The sequence below is a fragment of the Pygoscelis adeliae genome, unplaced genomic scaffold (assembly GCF_000699105.1).
Source record: "Pygoscelis adeliae isolate BGI_AS28 unplaced genomic scaffold, ASM69910v1 Scaffold175, whole genome shotgun sequence".
Classification (NCBI taxonomy): domain Eukaryota; kingdom Metazoa; phylum Chordata; class Aves; order Sphenisciformes; family Spheniscidae; genus Pygoscelis; species Pygoscelis adeliae.
In genome coordinates, this window is record NW_008824941.1 from 5,006,405 (window position 1) to 5,026,232 (window position 19,828).

Sequence of the window (19,828 nt, forward strand, 5' to 3'; positions counted from 1 at the left end):
GACTAAGGGAATGATATCTGTGTGTATATATCAAAAGACAGGAAAAGTGGTGGTGATTAATTGGAATGGATTGGAAAGTGTGGGACCCAGACATGACGTAGATGGTATAGAATAAGGGGTGAATACTGTCCTGGTTTCATCTGGGATAGATTTAATTTTCTTCCTAGTAGCTGGTACAGTGCTGTGTTTTGGATTTAGGATGAAAATAATGTTGATAACACACTGATGTTTTAGTTGTTGCTAAGCAGTGCTTACACTAGTCAAGGACTTTTCAGCTTCTCATGCCCTGCCAGTGAGAAACTGGGAGAGGACACTGCTGGGACAGCTGACCCAAACTGGCCAAAGGGATATTTCATACCATGTGACATCATGTACAGGCTCAGTACATAAACTGGGGGGAGTTGGCCAGGGGGCGGCGACCGCTGCTCAGGAACTGGCTGGACATCAGTCAGCAGGTAGTGAGCAATTGCATTGTGCATCACTTCTTTGGTATATTATTATTAATTGTTATTATTAATTGTTATTATTAATTTCCTTTCCTTTTCTGTCCTATTAACTGTCTTTATCTCAACCCACAAATTTTACTTTTTTTCCCGATTGTCCCCCATCCCACTGCGGGGCGGGGGGAGTGAGTGAACGGCTGTGTGGTGTTTAGCTGCCTGCCGGGTTAAACCGCAATAGCCTATGACACTCATTGCATTCTTTTCACTTTGTGTTTACACTGGGAAGCTGAAAAACAAAACTACTAGAAAGCAAAAGAATTAACCACTGGTTTGAAAAGAAGAATGGTATAAAATTTTACCATGTGCCCTGTAGATTTTAAATTAGAAAGGGTGACTTTTCTAGTTAAGTAAAGAGAGAAAATATAACTAATGTAGAAGCTGAAATTATGTCTAAAAATTAGTGTATGATTCTTTCATATTTCTGACGGGATGAGATGGATGGGATGGGATGGGATGGGATAGGATAGGATAGGATAGGATAGGATAGGATAGGATATCTGCATTTTATAAGTTATATAATATGCCACTGGAAGCATGAAGGTGCCAGAAAATACGCCCTCACTATGAAACTGATTGCCAAGGAGGATAAAGGTACGTGCTGAAACCAGAATAATTCTGACCCTCGTAGCACACCTCCTGCAGTACGTGTGGATAACAGAACAGCTGTTTCAATAGTTAACACTCCCCATGAATGACTACATGAAGTCTTATGCCAGTGTCAATCATTTCTCCTGATGCTAAAGCATTCCTCCTGACACTAGATCTTAAGCACAAAAGAGATAACCTCACTTATGCTGCCCTATCAAGTACAGGAAACCAAAATGTCTTCATTCGCAAAATGCTGGTGGCACAGTCCAAGCCCAGCAGAGACCCACTTGCAGTACTGCAGCCAGAGACAGGCTGCGAGACTGAAATGTTCTTCAAAGTTTCAATCATCTGATGTGTGAAATGACAGCATTTCATCCGTATGTTCTCGTTGCACACATTTTAAAGGGACAGTTAAGCAATTTAAATCAAGGACAGTACCAAATCACATAATTATACCTAAATATTTTCTGAATATGTGCAGTGAAAATGTAATTTCTGCCTAGGAGACTGGTTGGCTTAGCACTTTCTCCAGCAAGCTTGTCTGAATTCAGAGCACACTGAATTTCTTGGAAACTGTCGTGCTTCAATATGCTGTTATTAAGTCTAAGTAAAATACATCAGAAACTTCATTCCAGTGTGGTCCAAAACTACCATCACAATTAGGGGTTGTACATGCACTTTTTGTCAGTGTTAACGAGGAGAGGAAGGATTTCCCATCCTTCCCGTGATACAAAGGTCATGCAGACTATTTTCCTCAAGGCAGGATGCTTTGAGAAACCCAGCACTACCACTATTCTGCTGCATGAAGTTAGTAGATAGAAGATTTGTGATAAGATGGGAGCCAATCTGGACCATTAAAGTCATTATTTGGTTTTCTATCTATTTTAAAAATAATTTCCTTTAAGTTAGTAATTTTGTCACTATCTATATAGAATCAAGTGAAATTATGGTTTTGAGTTAACAGACGGGGTGCTACATGAAGTTTTTTTCTTTGAATCAGCTAAAAGTGTTACGTACTCTTTTCCAGGATCTGCCGAAGTAGTTCTAGCAAAATAAGGAATTATTTTTGCATCTGTTTGGAAGGACTCTCTAGTATTTTAGGCATTTGTTCTTTAATTTGATTTATAAAATTTTCTTTGTAGATAATTGTTATTTTCTGGATTTGGCTTTCCTGTTGCTCAGCTTTTTTGTTTTGTTTATTTTTCTGTCAGTGGTGAAAGCCCATCCCTTCCACTTCTATTCTCTTTAGAGCGTATAACGTCTGCGTGCAGGCATCTGCAGGAGCCATCTGGTTGGAGGAAAAGGGATGACAGTCAAAGATTAGCAGGGCAGTACTCTTCTTACCATAAAGATGTAGTTCTTTGACCATAAAGTTCTAGCTCTAAAGATCTGGAACAATCAAGTATGATCTGGAACAACCAGGAATGTACGTTAGATGTAAGAAATGAAACCAATCAATCATCCTGTTTAAATACCTTGGAAACAAAAATTTCTAACTTTTTTTTCTTTCTTCCCCTCAGTCTGAATTCTAAGTATCTTACTCATTTGGACAAGTAAACAATGTATTGGAAGAGGTTTGTTTAATACAATTCACTTTACATGAAGCATAAGACCATGAGAATGACTACAATGGTGAGCTCAAAGTTCCACGTAGGTCTGCACAGTGTATTTAGGGTCTAAGTTGTTTCCATAATAAAGATCCAAGAATTCAGTCCCTTGGAGGTTTTTTATGTGAAAACAGATAGTCCTGAAACTTTCTAGACACACCTGAAACTGAGATACTATAAATGTTTTCAGAGGAAATACACTCGGGGTTTGTGTCTCTGCTGTGCATTGCTTATTTGGCTGTTTTCCTTAGCTATATTACATTGTACAGCTCTATCTTGTAATCCCTGCCCAATTCTGGATCTGGATTTTCTTACTGTATTATATAGTCATTAAAACCCATCAAAGGGAATGCGAAGAATAGCCATTCTGACTTGCATTCCACTGGCAAGGCAGTGCAGAGTCTCGTCCAGAATGATGGCTGGTATTTCAGTGAGATTATCATCATGAAAGGCAAAACAGAGATCTGTTGAAATATCCTGTTTGATTTATTCTTTGTTAACACCAGCTTTGTTTTCCTGGATATTTAATAAACACTCACTCAATGTAAGAGTCATAAACTTAAGTTCTTATCCTAATATGTAGTCTGTGAGCCAGATCTGTCCCACAAACTATTTTTTCTAGTCCCAGGAAATGCTGTATAGTCACTTAGACAGAGTACACTGATTCTAAGGGTATATAAAGTGTTGCATGGGAGTGCAGGTTGCATATAGACCGACCCAGATCAGGACTAGCTGGGTTTATTAGACCACACGCAACACTGCAAATACGGATTTGCCTGATCCTGCCCAGAACAGCTGACTCAGGAAAAAAGCATGCTAAGGTTAGCCCTGGGCAAGTACTGGAAGCTGAGACTTTTAATTCCTCTTTGCTCATTCCTTTTCTGTTTCTTTATTAAAATGATACTCTATTAAAAGTACATGGGTACTGCGAAACAGTTATGTTATTCCTATTGTAGGTAATAACATTTAGAAATGGTGCAAGGCCAAAACATTCATTTAGCAAATTTTAGCAAACTTTTTGAATGTGATCATTTGAAGGTGAACTGGAATATAAGGTTTATAGTTGTGAACCCACCAATAGATGAAAAAGAAACCTTAGAAGTTTGAAATTCATTGCCAGAATGTAATTGCTTGTGCCATCAAATAGGAAATGTTTGGGTTGTGTTGCTGGTTGTGGGTTTTTTCAGAAGTGCTGTCCTGACACTTTATTAAAAGTGCTGTCCTGCTACCTTTATCAAAAGCTGCCACATCCTCACTGGTCTTGGCTAAACCCATGTGCATACAACAGAATGAAGATGAGCTGGGCAAGCAGCACCATATTTGATCCTCGTATTTGACCCTCGTACTTGATCCTCAGCCTAATTTTCAAGCTCCCAAGTTACGTCAGCTTCCTCTTATATGACAGCACATAAGTTTCTAGTCACCAACATTGTATTAGAAGGAGCAGTGCATTTAAACCTAGGAGCTGCATAAATGACAAAAATGTAAGAGGCAAGCTTTGTTGGTGCAGTCTTCATACTATAGTCCAGGCAGGTGTTGCACATAAGTGTCCAAAAATTAATGACTGCATCTATGTAAATATCTATTAATTTCATTGGTATCCATGGAAATATAAAGCTTCTTAAGCTGCTCTGATAGAGCTCACTGAAGGAGTGTACTCAGTTTTCCTATAAATCCACAAACTTGGTTCTGACATAGTCCATGGGATGTTAAGTCATATTCTTAATACATATACTCTACTTGGGCAGTGTATTTAGTCTGTCCTTGGGTTTTTTCACTCAGTTCTCCACACTTGATCCTCCAAAACCCAAACTCAGTAACCTTTCACCAAACTGTGTGTGAGAAGGAAAAGCTAATGGGAGGATCGCTGATGTCCTGGAAATGGAAAACACTCAGTCAGGCAGAAATAGGGTTTTGAGGTGGGTTTTCTCTTATTCAACTTTAGCTGTGTAAAGGCTAAGCTTCTCTGTTATCTGTGGTAAAAACTGGTAATGGACAAGTATCCTGAGACAAATATCCCTGAAGGTTTCTGTCTCTCTCTGTTGACTATTGGGGAAGACTGTGAACAGCCTTGGCCCAGACACCAAATTTTTTTATGTCTAAAACTTGGAAAAATTAATTCTATCCATGGCCATTGTAATAACTGCCACAATAATCTTTAGTTATTACAATAAGTCTTTCAGCACAGGAAAGATCATAGTGGATCAATTTTGCTGCATTTGATTAATCGTCCTTTCTTCAGTGTTGTGCCCAATCTAGAGCACTGAGTAATCTCTAGAAATGTAAATCAATATAAAACTTCAAATACACCTCTGTATTAAAAGAAACCCTAGTATTTCAAATTCCTTATGCTTTATAAAAGATACTTATCACTTTGAAAAACAAACTGCATCTGCAAGGGCACTGTATTGATTCAAATAGAAATGTCCAGAAAAAAGAGTGGCCCTAGGTAACTGAAAGGGTTAAATAGGAAATCAGACTTAAAGTATTCGTGCTGCTAATAACATGAGTTCTCCATTTGCAAGCAAGCCTGATGTACAAATATCTTTCATAGAACATCATTCATAGTAGTGTAATGACAAAGTAATTCCCACTTCAAGCTAGGAGAGTAACACTCCCTAGGGACATTAGGGCTGTTTTGTCTGTGTGTTTTCTGGGTTTTGAATTTGAATGAAAAATTACATTTACTTCTCCTATCGGAATAAGGAAGGCAGGAACGGTCTGTGTCTTCTTGAATAAATACTTGCTCCTGATAAAAAAAGAAGAGTCTGTTATACATCAACAAACTTGAAGAATAGCAATGCTGGCTTTTCTAAATATTTGTGTTAGACCCATGAAATCCTTTGGAAGAATTACAGTGTAGAAACCTGTGGATTTGCCATAAAACAGTTTAGCTACCAGCAGCATCCTTTTTACAGCTCCCCATGCATTTATTGCTGTGTCAAGAAGGCAGAGGTCAGGAAAGACAATATGAAGTGTATTGCTAACAGTTTACTCTTTCAGAAAACAGTGACACGTCGGAGGCCGAATCTTATTTCCTTCACACACAGGTCCTGAATCAACAATGTACTTCAGCAAATTCCTAGCTTTAAGCACTTAATATCTGCCCTAGGGTATATACATTCCCAGACTGAGTCCTGAGATGAATGTCCTGTCATGACCATATTAACATACACGATCTCACTGCATTCTCTAGTTTCCTTAGGAGACAGGGAACCGCTTCACACTCCAACAAGGTCTGTAATTTAGATGATCAGAGGACCTGCGCAGTGGAACATACTGACCATACCTGTTACATGGTCAGTATGTAGATATAGAGATGCCCAGTTTGAGCTGGGAGACTGCAAATGGGGTTACAGTTAGACATAAGCTAAAAGAACTTGCAAAATTGTGGCCACTTGATCCTGTCCCTCACAAAAAGCATCAATTTCTGAGGGATTATAGTTATTAAAAGGCTGTTGAGACTCATGCTTTTTACATATAACATAGCTTAATCTAAATTGAAGAGATTTTAAAGGAACTATCCTATTTCCCACTGACTCCAGTAGAATCAGTCCATGTGTTGTGACAGTAAAAAAAGTCTTTAAAAAGACAAGCACCTTGAGGCAAAGGCTGCTACTAAGCCTTCATCCTCATTTACAGGATTTATTAAAATAATATAAAAAGGAAATAATAGGAACCATCATTTTAGCAAGGTGACCTTCAGAAAGGACATTTCAAAAAAGAAACTGCAATTCTTTACACATAATAGATAATGCATACAGTCCACAGCCATGTAACTCTGAACAGACTGCACTTAGAGCTTTCAGCATGTTAGTGAAAAGAGTGGGTATGTTAATTGCATAATTGCAGCTTTATATAATGGTATTTATGTTAAATGAATTTATAATTTACTATTAAAGTATGTTGTAACAGATTAATATCCACTTATTAGTCTACGAACAACCCTATATCCATTACACTGAAACTCACTTAAAGGTAGAATAATCACACTAATAGAATAAATGTACTGTTCACAGGGCAGTCCTTTTATTTAAAAGAACATATGAGGCAACAGCAAGGACATAAAGTCCTTGAAAGGGTCATCTGTCCAGTAGCAGCCTACAAGATGTATCTGGAAACGTTCTAGGCTTCTACTGAAAGTCAAATTTAGCATAATCTTCATCAATAAAGAAAAAACAGATAGTATAACAACTTGGTCCTTTGCCTTGCTCAGCAGCAGGGGTAACTCCTTGCAGTTTCACAGTCCATCTGAATAATAAAGAGTATGGATGGTCAATTAAGTTGATAAGGATACAGGGAATCAGTACATTTACACCAAGCCAATGTATAAACCACTGTCTAATGAATGCTTGATAGGAATACCTGAACTTAATTAACTCTTATCCTGTTCAGAATGGGAGTTTTTAGCACCCTTCATCTAGGTTATCTTTACTGGTGGCAAATTGTCAATTATCAACACTTACCCCTCCTTCTAAAAAAGCTCAAAATGTAAACAATGCAGGAAGAATACCGAAGCAGAATACCAGGATGAAGTAGCTTAAATTTATTATCAAAAAGAATAATACCTAGTGTATAGCTTTACAGGATTATTAATGGTTATGCCTAAACCAGAAAAGCTCATCATTTTCAAAAGCAGAACTGCACACCGCATCACCCCAGAAACGACGGTGGCATGCCATGGTTTGGGCCTCTGCTCTGTCTCAATGGCACACTGGTACAGGCGTGTGACCACCTTGGTATCACATAATAGGGAGTTATATATGCTGCACAGATATTTATTTCTGTGGTTCATTTAGAAGAGACGAGTTCAGCACTTTTAATATCCAAGCAATAAATCCCACAACTTTTGCCTCAGTCTGGCCTCTCCATATAGACTTACAACATCATGCAAACGTTGTGTAGAACTAATGGTTGAGATCTGTATCTGAGGTAGTTGTGTCTTTTCCTATTATAGTGAATGGGTAGAAATAAGCACTGCTAGGGTGCAATTCATCTTATCCCAAAATAAACATCTAAAATAGGTCACATGTATAACCCCCCAGAAGTGCCTATTTATCTCCATTGACAAGAAAGATAGCCTAAGATTAGATCTAGAATACACATTGCAGGCATTTTTATTGAAATTGATATTAATTGGAACTTCGATGAGAGTTAGATTTCCAAACAGTGTTGATGTTTCATGTCCTGCTCTCTTTGGCTACATCTACACTTTTTTTAGTCAAGACAGCAAAGAACCAGCAATCCACAGCCCAAGTACTGTGAACAAGCTCATAGCTATACTGCTGAAGTTTAGGGGCCAGAAGTACAAGTCACACTAATAATGCGTGAAGATCACAGAAAGCATCAACAGGATAATCAGGAGAGCATCAACAGTGTATTTAGGATCTAGCCCCCAGCCCATTTCTGGTCTGTGCGTGGGACTGAGATGACTATTTGTTTGCATCAGAGCAGAGCCCAGGTAAGAACAAGGGTTATGTTTCTATATATATTTCTATATAGAGGATATTGCTATATCTTAGAAAACAAGGCTTTGATCATACCTCAGTGAAATATTAGCAGCAAATGTAGGCATATCTAAAGGTGCCCTAAGCAAGATAAAGACTTGTCATGTATCAGTGGTACTGACTGCTGTTGTGGCTTTTGCTTGCTGCAAGAGGTAAAATCTTCTGTATCCAGATGTGTAGAGACAGAGCTTTATTAATCAGTTTATGCCTTTCTGTTTTATGAACATGTATTGTGAGAGATTGTGTGTGTGACACTGTTTTTCCTTATTTATATATATTTGAGGCAGGCACCATCTATTGATTTTGATAACACACGTATGGTTTTATGAACATCCCTTCTTTGTAATAGCAGTGAGGTAGCATGTAATTGTGCATATAAATGGAAACATTTTTTAATTTACTTTAGATTGTACTTCTGTGTAGTCCAGGGATATAACACCTCAGAAAAAACAACCCTGTCAACATAAGGCAGGACATTCTGATATCTATAGGATCGTGATTTTCTCCACTGAAAACATACTAGTTGTCTTCATGATGCATCAAAATATATCATCTGTGCAGAATGCATGAGTAAAGTTGTTCAGAGTAACTTGAATATACCAGATACTAGACTTAGTCACACAGAGTTATTTCTACATCTAATTTCTATTATTAAGTAAAATTGCAGCAGCAGTTCAAAGTCCAGACATACCTAAATACACTTTCAAAATGCAAAAGACACAAAGCATTGATCAAGAAAATAGTGACTGAATGAGAGTTGCGGTAGCTGAAAGCCCTCTGCCAGAGTACCTAACGGCAATTTATACAGGCAAATAAAATTCCTGTATGCACACAGAGATGTCAAATGCAAATGTAAATGTGAAGAAATTATTCAAACAGTGCAATGTGACCACAAGCAAAACACTTCTGTATCTGGTCACTGTATTTTAAAAGTAAAATGACATAAATGAGGACTGAGAAGAGGACAAACAGAACAACAGAGAGATTCAAAAATTCCTTTGACAGCTCAAAAAGGTTAGAGAAATTGCTAGGTAGGCTTTTAAGAGAGGGGGAAACTGCACTGAGAGTAAGAAAAAACACCACTGCAAGAAATTAGAGTGCTTGAGTGGATACTGCAGTCATACCAGCAATGAAAGTAAAACCTACAGTATTAAACTGGTCTGAAGTTTTCTTTCTTTTTTTTTAAGTAGAGAGAACTTAACTCCTTCCACACCTGCCTCCTACTCCAGCTCCTGCATACACAGAACTCTTCTTAGCAAAGACAAATATCCAGACATCCAAAAAAAAACCAACAAAGTCTTTGTCCATATAATTCAAAGTTAGCTTAGACCACTGAAGTTAAGCCATTCCTATTTACATGACTGGCAGCTCCACAGAGAGCAGTAAACCATACTTGACAGCCATGGGGTAGCATGCCCATAGCATGTGTCCATAGCATGTGTCCATAGCTTTGAGCTGCAGCATGTGTCCATAGCACACGCCCTAAACAAGACTGAAATGTGCACCTCAGGTTGACAGCAAAATACTTTAAATGTTCTACCAACATATGCCCACAGTGGGGCAAAGTGTGCTGATAACCTACCAAAAGGCCGAAGTACGTGAATGCACACGATTGGAGACAGGCAGGCAATGCCTGGACGTAGGTCAAGTTCCACAGGAGCCTAAGTGAAGCATTACTTCATGAGCTGAGACCAAAGGACTTCTTACAGTGGTCTTTAATATTTATTTTGTATCTAAAAATGAGTTATTTTATGGTCTTTCTCTCATTTTAGTCCTACATCAGATGCATTTATTCTTTCTAAACCATCATATATCTGAACTAGGGTAAATGGATAAATTTACCTCAACTAGGGTAAATTAAATGGATAAGTGCTGCCTACAAGCTATTACCAAGGAAAGTTAGGATTTACAGTGCAGAAGCTACTTCAGAGGTGATGGTAGGTTGATAACAGAGGACAAATTCCAGCTTCCTTAACTTCAAGGACTGAAAGATTAAGTAATTTCCTTTGCATTAGGATCCAAAGAGTTTCTGAAGGCCCAAAGATTAGAGATATATGGGGGGCACAAGAAACGGGAAAAAAACCCAAAAGAACAGAAGAAAATAATATCTGCATGACCACTGTTAACATTTATTTCTTAAAAATCAAAACATTGCAGTGTTTCCCTAAATTAAGAATTCTTTTTGAAAAAAGTATGTCCCCATTCCTTATTGTAAAGCCAAGTTTCAAAAGCTCATCTCATTGTAATTTTATTGTGTTGAATCAAGAAGCACGTTCATGACTAGGCCAATCTCAAGTCTTTAAAACTTTTAGTGTCAAAATCAAATTTTTAAACACTGTTTAGAAAGCATAAAAAAAACCCATCAAGGATCATGTATTCTAGAACAGTCATGCACTGTGCCCCAGCTGCATTTCCTTAATAGAGCTGAAGTATCTCAACCCACGAGTTTTCTCACTTTTACCCTTCCAATTCTCTCCCCCATCCCACTGCGGGGGGAGTTGTCGAGCGGCTGCGTGGTGCTCAGTTGCCAAAAGCATAAAAAAAACCCATCAAGGATCATGTATTCTAGAACAGTCATGCACTGTGCCCCAGCTGCATTTCCTTAATAGAGCTGAAGAGAAGGCAGGATGTTAACTGGCCCAGAATGCGTCCTACCTTCCCTAACTAGCTAGTTTCTCTGAATTCATAAGACAGGCAGGCATCTCCAAAGGACCATATATCCCACCTGAAGATAGGCATGTAAGATTTGGGGGCTAAATTGCTCTTTTGAGTTACTTCTGCCTCTCACAGGGAAAGCAAGTTTGGACTAGCCGGTGAACTCTAAGATGACTAATTAAGTGAGATGACCGTATCTATGGTACACACATTCTACCAATACAGCAGCAAATAGAGGCAGTTAGTGATTCAGGGCTAACTCATAATTTGTTAATAAAGGTGTAGAAAAAGATGTGAAGCCTTCATTTTTCCTGTTACTAACAAGCAATAAAAAATTACATTAGATTTTAGCAGTAAAAGATAATGAAATTATAGCAGGCAAGTGAGTACTTGGCTTACTAGCAAATACCAAGTAAATGCTAAGCAGAGCTCGTGTGGGTCCTAGAGGGAGTGTAGAAGAGGCAGGATTATGCCTAAACCTTCATATTGTGCTGAAATCCATAGCATGCACTGATTCTCACCTTGCAGATCAGAAACCCAAGCTAATGAAGATCAACTATTTTAATGTATTCTTCAAATTTGGGGTTATAATGCAAGACCTCCCAGAATAGTTAGGTGAATAAACTTAGAAATGAGGACACATTTTTTACGGGTTTACTAAGCATTTAGTTATGTAGATTGAGGGAAAAAAATATAAGCAGAAGTAGTGCAAAGAACATATTGTTTCTTTCAGATAAGAAATGTTTTATGAATTCCTATGAAGTGTAGGAAAATGCATAATGAAAAATTATGCCATCAATAATGTAAAATGGAAAGAGAGAAATGGAACAAGTTAGGCCTGCAGCATTTTATTTATCTAAAAGAGCTCTTTTATAACCTTGTCCCGATAAACAAAGAAAAAAATGTTTAAAACACTTTTTTTATAAATCTTTGTGCTTTCACTTTACTGGTGAAATAAGATAGACAGTAATTAGTAAAAGATACTGAGTACAGCATCATTACTTTGACAGTGTTTAAGTCTAGGGTACAGAAAGGAAAAAACCCCACAACTTATTGCTCATTCCATTATAATACTTCCTATCAGTAAAAACACAGTGGAGACACTTACACTTACTTATTTCTGGAGGTAATGCTGTTTGCAACAGGTGACAAAAATTTTTATGCTCAAAGGCACACTTATCAGTGATACAAATAATTGTCTTAGTACTATGTATGAACCTGCCTGTAAAAATTGTATTTGGTAAATGTGCAGGAAAAAAGAAAGAGCTAGAGTAAAAATACGACATGGTCATCTTTTCCAGAGTGAATATATTCTGTTGTAGTTATTAGGAAATTCAGTCTTAGCCTTGCCCCTGCTAAAGTATGCCACATTCACCTATAAGATGGGAGGCAGTCTCCTATGTCAAAGCTGTTGTCCTCAGAGTGGGATCCGTTGAAAGGAAGGACATAACCTGATCCAATGTCATCAGCACAGAAGGGATGAACAGAGCTCTGCCAGCTTGTAATAGCAGAGGATCAAATTAGGGGGAACCCCAATTATCTGCTGTGGCTCTATTTGTGCAATGGCAAGCTGCAATAAAATTAATATGAAGAAATATAGGCAGAAGTGTTCAGAGGAGACAAGATATTTTGCAAGGTAAAAAAATTGTGTTGGTCTTTACCAGTTTTCAGGACTGTTTTAAGAGGACTGCACGCTAAAGAATGTATTGGAGTTATTCATAATATAATAAAACTAATGGTAAATGTAGGATCTGGCAGCAAAGACTGGATCCTTCTTGACTTTTTTTGAAGTTAAGAGCCAAGCAAATGTCAATAGCTCAGATCTCTGTAGTTATTTATATATTGCACTTTGAACATTACTTTCTGTCTGCAGGAGCAGGGAGTGAGGCAGCCTATGCTCTAGATAGGCCTCCAGAGATAAATGGAAATGGCTGGAAGCAGTAGAAGTGTGTAAAATGTGTTTTGTGCCTGGTTTTTTGCTTCCTGTGTAACATGGGAGTGGTCTCTGTGAGCTTAGGAAGATGTTTTGTGTACTGCAGCATTGCTAGGCTAAGGTCAGGGGTTATGCCTCATGCTGCTAATGAGCTCTCTGCATTGGAGCCCCTCATGGGGGACAAAAGGCATTTTTAAGGTCAGTGGAGCACCATTTTATGAATGCAACCTCTTCAGAAATAAATAGACCAGATCTAAGGTATTGCCTAAAAAAAGATAGATGAATGGAAAGGTGCCTCTGTATTAACTGGATTGTTATGAGTTTAGATAAAGGAAGAAAATGTTGTTCCCTGGAACTGCGATAGTGTTATTAAAAATGGTTGGTCTGGGTGAAATCTCTAGCTAAGTGCCTGAGGACAAAAAAACTGCATCACCGTTCTGATGTTAGTGTTTCATGTGAAATTATATCTTTGGCTGGAAAAGAGCTCTTTGTCTGACACAGAGCATGGAGCTTTTGTTTATGATGTTTATTAGGGCTTACCAGGAAAGGTGGCTAATGTAGGGTGATAAGAGCATTACTAATTTTCTTTGACAAATGGCGCTCAGACATTTTCCATTGTGAATTGTACATTAAACTGCAATTTCTTTCATGAATTTCCTTTTCTTACAGCTATGCGATGCTGATCCCACACCTATCATACAGCAATTCTAATGCTCACACACAATGAAGTAGTATAAAGAGTGCTAAGAAAACAAGATTAGAATAAATAAACATAAGGGTAAATATTTTTGCAGTCATGCTTCTTCAAACAAGTCATAGCAATATGAAGCCTGAAGTAATTCAAAAACACATACCTAACCCAGATACGTTAAAAGAAATTATTGACTTCTCTTACTAGTATAATTTTTGGTTTGCCTTGATTCTAAGACTACCAGTATTACAGATACTGCTTTCAGCTAAACTAAAGCTGAAGGACCTGCTTTTCCGCATAAGAGGTGAGACCAGTGTAAGCTTCTGTCCTTTTACCCCTGGCAGCAATTTCCTGAATAGTATGAAAGAGGGACAAGTAAGTACTGAGGTGAGATACTCTGGTTAGAGAAATTATTCCCTGTCATTCTCAGCAAGAACATCAGAAAGTGTTTAGTTGAAAATAGCTATAATAAAATATCAATTTCATGAGCATTGTTAGCCAAGATAATTAGTTTAACAGGAAATCTCTAAAACCTGAAAAACTCTAGTTTTCATCAATTAAAAAAAAAAAAAATTTGAGCTGAACACAACAAAATCCTGGAACCCTTATAGGCAAAATAAATGAAAATGAAAAGTTTTGGGAACATGGGGTAACAGTTCTTTTCCAATTTTCATCAGAAAAAAATATTGAAATAGACTTTTTTTTTTACTGGGACAAATGAAAAGTATCTGAACTTGGACTGAGGGGCTGTGGGATCTTTCACAGTGATCCCTTTCACCCAGACAAACTCTTGCCAACTTTTAAAACCTTGAGGAGATCGTATAACTGGATATGAACTTCTATGTCTGTACCACGTTCTCCCTGAAGACCAACAGCTTTCCCACATAAGTAGCATTTTTAGCTGCCATTTTCATTACATTGAACAGAGAGACTAAGTGTAAGGCAATAATGCTGTGTACCATTTAGCATCCAGCCCTTATCCCCAGAGCACCGCTATCCATGACTGGGTTTGGTTTAACAGTACACGTTCTCCAAGATGAAGGTCTTCATTGTGGTGTCCAGTGTTGCAGGATATTTTAAGAAAAGCAAGTCCATTCAGCTCCTCATGAGCATAAATTATCTAAGTCATGCTTAACAGTAACTGCAGTAACTTTGTCCTGTAGCAGGAAAAAGTACATGTGGATGACATTTAGAGTGCCTATGAGGGAAGTATTACTTGTGTTGTAAGGCTGGGCAATGAAAATGCCCCACTTTGTTACGTGACATGAAGATAAAGGTCTTTTCCACAGCTCCAAAAAGTTGAGGCACTGAAATGGTCCCAGGGCCTGGCAAAGCTGTGCCTTTGCTCTTTGAAGGCAAAGGGACCTCCTCTTTCACTTAGCAGCCCTGCCACTGTCGCTGGGCAAGAGACTCCCAGCAGTTTCTGCTGCTGGCATGGCTGAAAAACTGTCTTGGGTTCGTGCTTCCTGGAAATAATGTCAAGTCCAGATCCAAATCCTTTTTGTACCAGCACAGTAAAGGAAGTGAGCTTCCAAGGATTCAGGACAGTGTAAGGGAGTCTTTGCGTTGGAAAAAGTGCTGAGGTAGAGTAATTCTTGGTAATTAAAGCCAGAAAAACTGCCACCAAGGGAAAGAAATGGGAATCACCTGCCATGGACTCTGTATTCATTCCTGCCTAAGCATTTGTCATCTCTCACTGTCTGTGAGTTGGGGGGGGGCGGGGAGGGTTCAATCAAACTAAGGCATTTTTGTACAATTTGAGTGGATTTTTCACTTAAGGATTCAGTACTTTTTAGCAATCAATACAGTAGCCTATATATTCTTGAGCACTTAACCCCTGCACGGTTTTCATGTCCCCCATTACTTCTTTGATTTTTCAGCATTTCTCTTCAATATCTGTTAATTTTGACTGCAAGAGAGAAGATGATTGTTTGAGCTGGAACAGAAATTTTCAGTATGTGTCTTCTCTGCTGTTCTAATATAAGTGTAAAGGTTATCTTCACTCATGACAGCTCATAATGTTGCTCTCCTACCTTTTGTTACTTATAATTCATGAACTGTATTTGGAATACCAGAATACTGAGTGCAGAGCACGGAACTGTCATCCAAGAAACACAGTTTTCAGGAAATTCCAAAGTTGGAGATATTTGAATGAGCAAGTGCTGGAAAGCTCCAATCATTACTATAGTCACTCTGTCAATCACTGATCTCCCTGTATAAATAATTATAATGTAAAGCTGAAGGAGGGATGAGAGAAAACTAGGTTGCAGAGGAAGAGCCAGAGTGCAAAGAAAACAAAACTGGGAACATAAGATGACAAATAGAAAAGGAAGAAAAGCATCATGTTTACATAAAAGGAGTTAAAGGAAGGTCAGATTAACTCTGGGATTTATGAGCAGTAATATGAAAAAAAAAAAGATAAAAAAAAGAGGGTTATTAAAGTGCTTATATACAAATGGAAAGAGCTTAGCAGCAAAGACAAGAGAGCTGACAGCATACACACATTTGGAACTTGTGATATTGTGGGAACAGCCCAACTGGGCTAGAAAATAATAAGAATGGGGAGATTACTGTGAAAGGAGATAGAGTTTTAAGGAGACAGGGAGGGAGGGAAAGGGGGGAGGTGTAATGGAAGGGTTCAACAGTATTGCAAAGGATAATTCAGGAATGATATAGAGATGTTTGAAAGATAACTTATTGCGGGCATATTCCAATACTCCTCAGTGCAGCGGATGAGTGAATTTCAAAATTAACGTGCAAATTGCAAACAAATAAAGTGATGTAGATACTTAGGAAAAAGTAGTAGGTGTACCAGTACAATTTAACTCTACACATAAAATAAGAAGATGCCAGAAGGACATTTATGCATTTCTACTTGTTCTAGCTATTAGGTATTTTATACAGTAGTAATGAGCACACTCAACCGTATGTCCGTAAGAGTTTTCCTCCACAAGGGTCTAAAGATAACTTATTGAATGCCTCATTCCCATAGACCTCCATAGGAATGGAGGGCACTTAACATTTGAAAGGTCCTTCATTTGCAAAATCAGTCAGCTGGGGAAAAAGTGCACAGACAGACAGCACAGGATTCCTTATCTTCACAGGCAGTTTAAGTAAAGTGAAACTTCTCTGCAGAATTTGGAGGGTTACAGATGGGCAAAACAAAGATACATTACTCGGAAGGAAAAAAATAAGAGTTCTTCACTTGATGGTTGACTTTTCTGAAATATGAATATGCATAGCAGTCATCTTAAAAAAAAGAATGTAATGGAGAACTTAAAAGAGGAGAGCAGGATCAGCACTTGGGAATGCCGGCTAATCAAACCCAGCAGTGTGAGGCTCCTCTACTTGCCAGCCAACTCTTCCATGTGGAGGAGTAGTGCTTCAGAGGGACAGTGTCATCTCTTTGTCAAGCTCCCTGGGGTAAGTGGCACATCGTTTGTTCAAACTCTTGAAATCAAGATTATGTTGATCTATGGTAGGTGGATTGACTACTTACTGCTCCTATATGCAGCCTGGAGGAGCTTCTTTTGCATATGGCTACTTTACAGATGAATCTTTATTTATGAGCTGGTATTGATCTGGGAAGGAGAACACCTAGAAAGGAGACAAAGCCTTGTCTTAAATGTAAATGTCTGCTGCAAATTGCTTTACTAACTTTACCACAATGGCTGCTACTTTAGAAATAAGAAAATGATCATAAGAATGACCACAATCACACCAAAACCCAGCTAGCCTTGTACCCTGTTTCTGACAGGGGTTTCTCAGGAAAAGCAGAAAGAGCTGACAAGTGTGCAATGAAATTCCTACAAGAAGCCCTCCCAGTTCCAGCAATCACCAGCTCACAAAGCCTTGCTAGCAAAGGTATTGGGTTTTTGTTCAACGGATTTTTTTCTTTCTTGAATTTTTCTCACCACTTTTTTAACCCATTTTTGCCTTTAGTATTAAACATAGCAGCAACAAAGACAAATCATATCCCAAGCTGCATCTGCAGGGGCATTAATAGCAGAGATAGAGTTATGACCATCCCAATCTACTCAGCATTTTCAGGCCAAACCTGGAGTACTGCATTCAGTTCTGGTCCCCAGAAGTCAAGAAAGACATGGACAGACTGGAGAGGGTCCAAAGGAGGGCCACGAAGATGATCAAAGGGTTGGAGAACCTGCCCTATGAGGAAAGACTGAAGGAGTTAGGTCTTTCCTCTCTGAAGAAGAGAAGGCTCAGAGAGCACCTCATCACAGTATTCCAGTACTTAAAGGGTGGCTACAAAGAGGATGGAGGCTCTCTCTTCACAAGGAGCCACATGGAGAAGACAAGTTGCACTGGGAGAGGTTCCATCTCAATACAAGAAGGATTTTTTGTAGTGAGAACAATCATTCATGGAACAACCTCCCCAGGGATGTGGTAGAGTCCCCATCACTGGAGGTTTTCAAGATGCAATTGGACACAGTGCCAAATAATCTCATGTAGGCTCCCTTTCCCACAGAAGGTTGGACCAGATGATCCTTTGAGGTCCCTTCCAACCTGGCTGATTCTATGATATCCTATGGCAATGATTCCATGGTTTGATTATGCACTACGAAAAAGTACTTTTTTTTGTTTACTTTAAGCTTGCTACTTGATTATTTAATTTGGAATCCCTTTAAATCTTTCATGAAACAATGAATAAATGTTTCCTGTTCACATACCTTATGAATAATTCATGATTTTATAGATCTCTCTCTTAATCATCTTTTTTCCTATACAGAGAGCTCTAATCAACATAAGCCATTCCTTACCTTTGATCTCACTAGTTGCCTTTCTTTCTATTCTTTGTAGTTCCCTATATGTTTTTAGTGATAAGGGACACCAGAACTGTGCTCAGATACTCAAAGAGTGGGCAAACCATTGACCTGCAGTGTGGCATAATAATGTTTTCTATTTTGTGGGGTGGTCATGATTGTTTGGTGTTTCTTAATGATTCCTAACATTTGTTTTGCTCTTTTGACTGCTGCTCAGTATATTATTTTCATAAAACTGTCAACTATAACTCTGACATCTTTTTCCCACATTGCAATCTGCAATATAGAGACTATCTGTGTTTATTTATAATGTTGTTTTTTTCCCAAATGTACTACTTGGCATTAATGAACACAGAATTTCATCTGCCATTTTGTTACATTTTATGTATTTACTCAGTAACATAAACAGTCAAATTCCTTTCAATCAATCTGTTCTCATAAAACCTACAGTTTGATAACTTTAAAGAAACCGTTTATGCCCTCTGCACCCACTACATCCTATGACAGTGAGATAAGAGCAATTTGAGAAGAATGTAGGAAAAAAATCTTGAGAGGAACACGTAAGTCTAGGTTTTCCAGGGTTTCTCTTCACAGAAAACCTATTTGCAGATTCCAAGTTGGCATAAAGATAACCTGTCAGTCTCCCTCGTGACTGTGAAGCTGACACTACTGAAAAGTACAGATTCCTTCTATTAGGACCGTCCTATATGATGTCTGAAAGGTGGTTTTTGATAGAATTTGATATATAATCCAAGTATGAGAAACCATATATATCATCTTAAGACTTTGGATCACACAATTTTACAACAGACATTATGTCATTAGCTTGAAGGTCTCCGAAAACCTAGATTTAATAGCCGAATTGTATATCTGTAGTGAGATTACCTTAATTGCTTATCAGCATAAGGAAATTCACAGAGAAAGTGAATTTTGCATTTGGAGAAAAATTCTTTATCCGTGTTGAAATGCATAACTCACACTAAGAATTATGTTTTCTAGATTAAAGCACTGTGGAAATGGATTAACCTAACCCATACAAGGCATTCTTAGAGTGGCCTAAGATGGTAGAATTCCTTTCACCTAATTTTAGATAATTGCATTAAAGACACTTACAAACTTTACAAATCACCATTGAATGTTGCTGTCATGAGAGAGATACACTTTTTAAGGTGTGAATCATCTGACCTGCTTTAGTGAAGAGTGAATCTCACTTACCTTCCTTTAACTATATTGACCAGACCTTCAGCGATCAGAAGGGGATTTGGGGTGATCAGCTCAGTTGGAGCCCATCCCAGATTGAAATGAAGCCAATACTCTGCAGCAGCTATTCTAGGCTGTAAGGCATACTAAAGTGCATTCAAAAAGATCATATTTTCCAATCAAAATAAATGAGAGACTTAAGAAAGAAAGAAGGTAATGGTCACTGAAGCAAGAGGCAAAGATGTCAAATAATTAAGTAAGTACTCTAAGAATGCCACTCCATTTTGCATTCGGGCATAAACCTGAAATACTGGCAGTCATGATCTGGAGTTTAAGACATATTCTTTTCTTGATAGTTTTAAT